Below are 7,682 nucleotides of genomic sequence, written 5' to 3' on the forward strand. Positions count from 1 at the left end.
CAATAATACAACACAAGGTAAGGGAGACAGACAAAGGGAAAAAGACACAATAAGGAAAACACTCCAACTTTCTTTAACCCCTTCACGACCTTGGACGGATGTATCCGTCCAGGATCGTGTCCCGTTAAGCCCCGCCCCCTGCCGCGGGCAGGCGGCGTGGATCGGCACACATATCAGCTGTAATGCGGCCATTAACCCCTTAAATCTTGCTGCCAAAGTCTGACAGCAAGATTTAAATGCACGCGGCCATGTTTGTTACTTACCGCCGCCCCCACCGGAAGTCACGTGTGTTATCACGTGACTATCGGTGGTTGCCATCGTAGCACAGGGTCATGTGATGACGCCTGCTGCTATGATGTTTCACTTTCGTTTTCCCTCGGCCGAGAGCAGAGGGAAAACCAAAGTGACTGAATCTGCTGTTTACAGCTGTGATCAGCAGATAGCGATCAGCGATCGGATTGCTGATCGCTATAGCCCCTTAGGGGGACTAGTAAAATAAAAAAAAAAGTAAAAAAAAAAAGTTTAAAAAAATAAAAAAAAAACAAAAAACCTAAAAGTTCAAATCACCCTCCTTTCCCCCCATTGAAAATGAAAGGGTTAAAAAATAAATAAATATACACATATTTGGTATCGCCACGTTCAGAAATGCCCGATCTATCAAAATATAAAATCAATTAATTTGATTGGTAAACGGCGTAGTGGCAAAAAAATTCCAAACGCCAAAATTACGTTTTTTGGTCACCGCAAGTTTTACGCAAAATGCAATAACAGGCGATCAAAACGTAGCATCTGCGCAAAAATGGTACCGTTATAAACGTCAGCTCGAGATGCAAAATATAAGCCATCACTGAGCCATAGATCCCAAAAAATAAGAACGCTACGTGTTTCGGAAAATGGCGCAAAACGTGCGCCACTTTTATTGGACAAACTTGTGAATTTTTTTTAACCCCTTAGATAGTAAGTAAACCTATACATATTTGGTGACTACAAACTCGCACCGACCTGAGGCATCACATAGATACATCAGTTTTATCATATAGTGAACACGGTGAATAAAACATCCCAAAAACTATTGTGCGATCACACTTTTTTTGCAGTTTTTCCACACTTGGAATTTTTTTGCTGTTTTCCAGTATAATATATGGTAAAATATATATATATGGTAAAACCTATGGTTTCATTTAAAAGTACAACTCGTCCCGCAAAAAACAAGCCCTCATATGGCAAGATTGACGGAATAATAAAAAAGTTACGGCTCTCGGAAGAAAAGGAGCAAAAAACAAAAACGCAAAAACGGAAAGTGCCCGGGGGCTGAAGGGGTTAATGCAGCAAAACATCCCACAGCTGCAATAGTCAGAACTCCTCAGCTCCTTCCAGAGACAGGCTCCTTCCAGATTGGTCAGCAATAGAATGAGAATCTCCAACTGGTATCAGATGGTAACACACGTGACTTTTTCTATCAAATGGGAGTGGTCACAAAAGAGCTGCACCTGAGATTAAGGCTACAAAGCACAGCCAGGTAGGAAAGAGTCTTTAACCCATGCAGCACTAAAAGAAAATAGATAAATTAAAATACCAGTTGTAGACCTGCACATAATAAGGTGTTGTTACCTTCTGGTCCTAGACTTGCAGAGGTCTCTCCAGAGCGGGACACACTCATGACAGTGGATCACCAGATCCTCCTCACTGCGCTCCACTCGATCGGCCTCAGGGTCACCGCTTTCTTACTATTGCTCTTATTCATTTTTGCCTGGACTCCTGCAACTCTCTATTCATTGGTCTCCCTCTCTCTTTCTCCTCTCCAATCCGTCCTGAATACAGCAGTCGGGGTCGTATTTCTGTCCAGTTGCTACACAGATGCCTCCATCTTGTGGCAGACATTGCACTGGTTGCACATCTACTCGAGAGAGCAATATGAACTTATCCCTCTCCCCTACAAAGCGCTCCACAGATCTGCACCGCTCTACATCTCCTCCTCATCTCTGTCTATTACTCTACCCGTCTTCTCCACAGTGCTGCACCCCCTACATCTCCTCCTCATCTCTGTCTATCACCTACCCGTCCTCTCCACAGTACTGCACCCCCTACATCTCCTCCTCATCTCTGTCTATTACTGTACCCGTCTTCTCCACAGTTCTGCACCACCCTACATCTCCTCCTCATCTCTGTCTATCACCTACCCGTCCTCTCCACAGTGCTGCACCACCCTACATCTCCTCCTCATCTCTGTCTACCACTCTACCCATCCTCTCCACAGTTCTGCACCCCCTACATCTCCTCCTCATCTCTGTCTATTACTCTACCCGTCCTCTCCACAGTGCTGCACCGCTCTACATCTCCTCCTCATCTCTGTCTATCACCTACCCATCCTCTCCACAGTTCTGCACCGCCCTACATCTCCTCCTCATCTGTGTCTATCACCTACCCATCCTCTCCATAGGGCTGCACCGCTCTACATCTCCTCCTCATCTCTGTCTATCACTCTACCCGTCCTCTCCACAGTGCTGCACCACTCTCCATCTCCTCCTCATCTCTGTCTATCACTCTACCCATCCTCTCCACAGTTCTGCACCTCCCTACATCTCCTCCTCATCTCTGTCTATCACCTACCCGTCCTCTCCACAGTGCTGCACCTCCCTACATCTCCTCTTCATCTCTGTCTATTACTCTACCCGTCTTCTCCACAGTTCTGCACCGCCCTACATCTCCTCCTCATCTCTGTCTATCACTCTACCAATCCTCTCCACAGTTCTGCACCTCCCTACATCTCCTCCTCATCTCTGTCTATCACCTACCTGTCCTCTCCACAGTTCTGCACCTCCCTACATCTCCTCCTCATCTCTGTCTATCACTTACCCGTCCTCTCCACAGTTCTGCACCACCCTACATCTCCTCCTCATCTCTGTCTATCACCTACCCATCCTCTCCACAGTGCTGCATCACCCTACATCTCCTCCTCATCTCTGTCTATCACCTACCCGTCCTCTCCACAGTTCTGCACCACCCTACATCTCCTCCTCATCTCTGTCTATCACCTACCCGTCCTCTCCACAGTGCTGCACCTCCCTACATCTCCTCCTCATCTCTGTCTATCACTTACCCGTCTTCTCCACAGTGCTGCACCCCCTACATCTCCTCCTCATCTCTGTCTATCACCTACCCGTCTTCTCCACAGTGCTGCACCCCCTACATCTCCTCCTCATCTCCGTCCATCACCTACCCTTCCTCTCCACAGTTCTGCACCCCCTACATCTCCTCCTCATCTCCGTCCATCACCTACCCTTTCTCTCCACAGTGCTGCACCTCCCTACATCTCCTCCTCATCTCTGTCTATCAGCTACCCACCTCACTAATCTAACTCTTTCTTGTTCCCCCTTCCTCACTTTTTGTCAGACTCTCCTCCCTCCTCTTCATCTGTCTACATATCCTCCTACACCAGCAGCTCCTGGCACCAGTACTACACAGATCCCGGCTGATGACGGCTCCTGCAGCTTTATATGAAATCTCCTATGTATTATACTGAGGGCCGCACCATACATAATGAGGACGTTCTACTTATTGTGCATTTCCTCATAGATTGCAGCTTATGAGCAGGACCCTCGCTCCTCCTGTAACTGGTGACCTGTGTGATGTCTGTATTGTCCCCTCTGATCTGTATGTAAGGGGATGTAAAGTAAATGCAAGGAAACACTGCCATCTGCTGGCCAAAATAATGACAGGAACTACACGGTAAAGTGTGTGTTTCCTGGAGGGAAGAATTTAGAGCGGATGCCGGGTCAGGTGACAGTAGAGTCGCAATTACTAAATATAAAAAGGTAAAAAACTACACAAAAAGATAGCACTGAGCCAAAGAAATGACTTGTAAAACAATTTTATGCAAGATTGATAAAAAATGTAAGAAGTCACTAAAACAGATTCCAAAAGGTTGTACAAAACAAATATATACATTCACATATCAATGCAAACATGCAATAAAACGTACACAAAATGTGTGTGTGTATGAAGGGCCGCAGAAGGAAAACTGAAAAATCAAGAACAAAAAATGGATGATGTGCAATACCCACAGTGTCCACAAGATGGCAGTGAAATATCAAAATACACGGACAAGAAGAAAACAGACAAAAAGGTTACACCACAAAAAAGAATGTGACACCCTATGCAAAAAAAGGGAAAACCGCTGCAACAAGCGAGGGCGAAGAAATGGTGGTGAAGGGCGCAAGGTGTAATGAGGAACAAAGCTCCATGACACCACGGTCTATTATCCGGTCTATTATCCGGTCCATTATCCGGTCTGCGCTTCTGACTATGGGCTCGATGAACTCACTTCACCGCAACGTAAAGCCGGAGCCCACGTCAGGAGTATTGTACTGCGGCGCAGGTTGTGGACCCCTCTACACCCGAACCCCCATCAGTAGACCCAGTAATGACTATATTGTCAGATCTAGAGCCCGATAACGCCGCCGCTGACCGCTACTGATGGGAGCAACGGTCCAGAAAACCATCAGAGAAGGGATGGGGCGCGCCGGTAACATACAGCTCTTTGTATTTTCTTCCAAGGGTTGGTGCGGGACACAAAGAGGCTTCAGACATCGAGCTCTCACATAATGCGTTTAACCCCTTCACCCCCAGGTGATTTTCCGTTTTTCCGTTTTGTTTTTTTTTCGCTCCCCTTGTTCCGAGAGACGTCATTTTTTTAATTTCACCGTCAATCTTGCCATGTGAGGGCTCGTTTTTTTGTGGAACGAGCTGTACTTTGAAAAAAGATCATGAATTTTTCCATATAGTGTACTGGAAAACAGCAAAAAAGTACTAAGGGAAAATTGCAAAAAAAAAAGTGCGATTGCACAATTGTTTTTCGAATATTTTATTCACTGTGTTCACTATATGGTAAATCTGATGTGTGGGTGTGATGCCTGAGGTCGATGCGAGTTCGTAGACACCAAACATGTATAGGGTTATGTGAAGATGTAATTTACCCTCTCACTGTATATGCTGTGATACTATGTCATGATATGTATATTTCCCTGTCATTTATTTTGTATAATATGTCATGATATGCATATTTCCCTGGTTGTATTAGTTGTAATTCATGTATTTTCTTGGGGGAGCTACTGATATCAATGTGTCTCTCTCATACAATTGTAGTCTTGGCATCTAATGTGATTATGTAAATAGCCTGTCGTCTTCTATCCAGAGTTGTGTATCTAATCTGTAATTGCATTGGCCAGTGAAGGAATAGTCATTGTTCTGCACAGCAGGGGATCCCTTCATCTACTGTGGCTGGCAGACATATCGGAGCCCTGTGATGGACCAAACCATTGATGATAGGATGTGTGACCCCTACCCCCTGAACAAGGTGGGCTGGTCAAGGAGCACAGACAATGCATTTTCACTTTTTGTAACTTCAGAGTGAGCTGAAACTTGGAAGAAGAAGGAGCTCCCAGCCTGGGTGGCTATGGACACGGACGGAGCTAGGCCTGTGTGGCGGCCCGTGGGATTGTGTGGAACTCTTTGGACTACTGTAAGGACGATTGCTTTGTTATCCGGTCCAAGGATTGTCGGGAAGGGCCCCCGAATCTGTTTTACGTGGACTTATCGTGTGCTGTTCCAGTGTTCTTGTGAATAAACCTGTTGGATCGTCCCTTGGCCTCGTCCATCCTTTGCTCTGTTGTACACCCCCGTCACAGGTTACTTTTATCTAAGGGGTTAAAAAAAAATCACATTTGGCCCAAAAAAGTGGTGCACTTTTTGCTCCATTTTCTGAAACCCATAGCGTTCTCATTTTTTGGGATCTTTGGCTCAGTGATGGCTTATTTTTTGCGTCTCGAGCTGACGGCTTTAATGGTACCATTTTTGCATAGATGCTACATTTTGATCACCTGTTATTGCATTTTATGCAAAATTTGTGGCGTTTGGAATTTTTTTGCAGTTACGCCGTTTATCAATCAGATTAATTGATTCTATACTTTGATAGATCGGGAATTTCTGAACTCGGCGATACCAAATATGTGTATATTTTTTATTTTTTTAAGTCTTTAATTTTCAATGTGTTGAATGGGAGTGATTTTAATTTTAATTTTAATTTTTTAAATTTTTTAAAACCTTTTTTATTTTTAAATTTATTTTTTTTTATTTTACTAAAGGATCAGCAGTCTGATCGCTTGTGCATTTCTGTAGATCACAGCCGCAAAGCTCAGATCTGCTGAAATGCTGCTCTCCTTTCACACACGGAGCACTGCTGGCAGTGAGAGTATTTTTTTTATTTTTTTAACCCATTAATTTTCAATGGGGCGAATGGGGGGGGTGATTTGAACTTTTATTTATTTGTTTTTAATTTTTTAAAACTTTTTTCATTTTTTTAAGTACTCCTAGGGGACTATAAGGATCAGCAGTCTGATCGCTTGTTCATTTCTGTAGATCACAGCCACACAGCTCAGATCTGCTGACATGCTGCTCTCCTCTCACACACGGCGCTCTGCTGGCAGTGAGAGTATTTTTAATTTTTTTTTAACCCATTAATTTTCAATGGGGCGAATGGGGGGTGATTTTAACTTTTATTTATTTGTTTTTAATTTTTTAAAACTTTTTTTTATTTTTTTTAAGTACTCCCAGGGGACTATAAGGATCAGCAGTCTGATCACTTGGGCATTTCTGTAGATCACAGCCGCACAGCTCAGATCTGCTGAAATGCTGCTCTCCTTTTACACATGGCAGTCTGCTGGCAGTGAGAGGAAGTGACTCATGAGAGTCATCACCCTGTGCTACCATGGCAAACATCGTGAAGAGGTTAAAGAATATTAATAGTAATGAGGCGACTTTTTTGGAACAGGCCGAGGATCCAAAATAAACACTAAGTCCTAGGAGTTACCGCAAAAAATCTGATCGATGTTGCCTTTATTAGAACAGTCTTTATCTCGGGCTTCTCTTTTAAAGGGAGCAATAAGAAGAAAAAGATACAGGAATTTCAGGGACAAAAAAAAAGAAAGGTTCATTTTTCACTTCAAATTTTCCCCATTAGCGAGTGACATAAAATCCGGTCTCCTGAGGATTCGGCATCTCCTGGAGAATGATACAGATGCCGCTGCTTGTGTCACGTACAGAAAGTGTCACCATCAGAGATTTATTCGCTGAAAACCACCAAAAAATCGGTAAGAACATTCAGATCCGGTAGGAAATTTTAGAAACCGAAATTGTCGGTTTTGTGGCTTTTATAAAACAGATAATCCTTGGAAAATCGGCTGTGAAATGCGTCGTCAGGCAGTTTGTTTCTTGCGAAACGTGGTTTTTTTGTTTATACTATACTTTGTCTATGCGCCCCAGTGTCGTACCGCCGTTACATCCGATCACCTGCTTCACATCTGGTGTCATCAGGAGAACGCAACTTCCAAGCGCAGACATGGATCAGGTGGTGAATGGGTGCACAGCGGCAGCCCCCCCCCCCCGAGCTAGGCTTACAAACGCTCTAAAGGTTACAGGTAACAATCTGATGATGCGGGACTGGGATGAGGGACTAAAAAGTATGTTAAGTATGCACTATATAACACCTGCCTTACATAATAATAATATACTTTACCTACATTGGCAACTCTCTCCCCATTGGAGCTCACAATCTAAATTCCCTATCTGTATGTCTTAGGAGTGTGGGAGGAAACCCACGAAAACACGGGGAGAACATACCAACT

Source organism: Anomaloglossus baeobatrachus, chromosome 6 (assembly GCF_048569485.1).
Source record: "Anomaloglossus baeobatrachus isolate aAnoBae1 chromosome 6, aAnoBae1.hap1, whole genome shotgun sequence".
Classification (NCBI taxonomy): Eukaryota; Metazoa; Chordata; class Amphibia; order Anura; family Aromobatidae; genus Anomaloglossus; species Anomaloglossus baeobatrachus.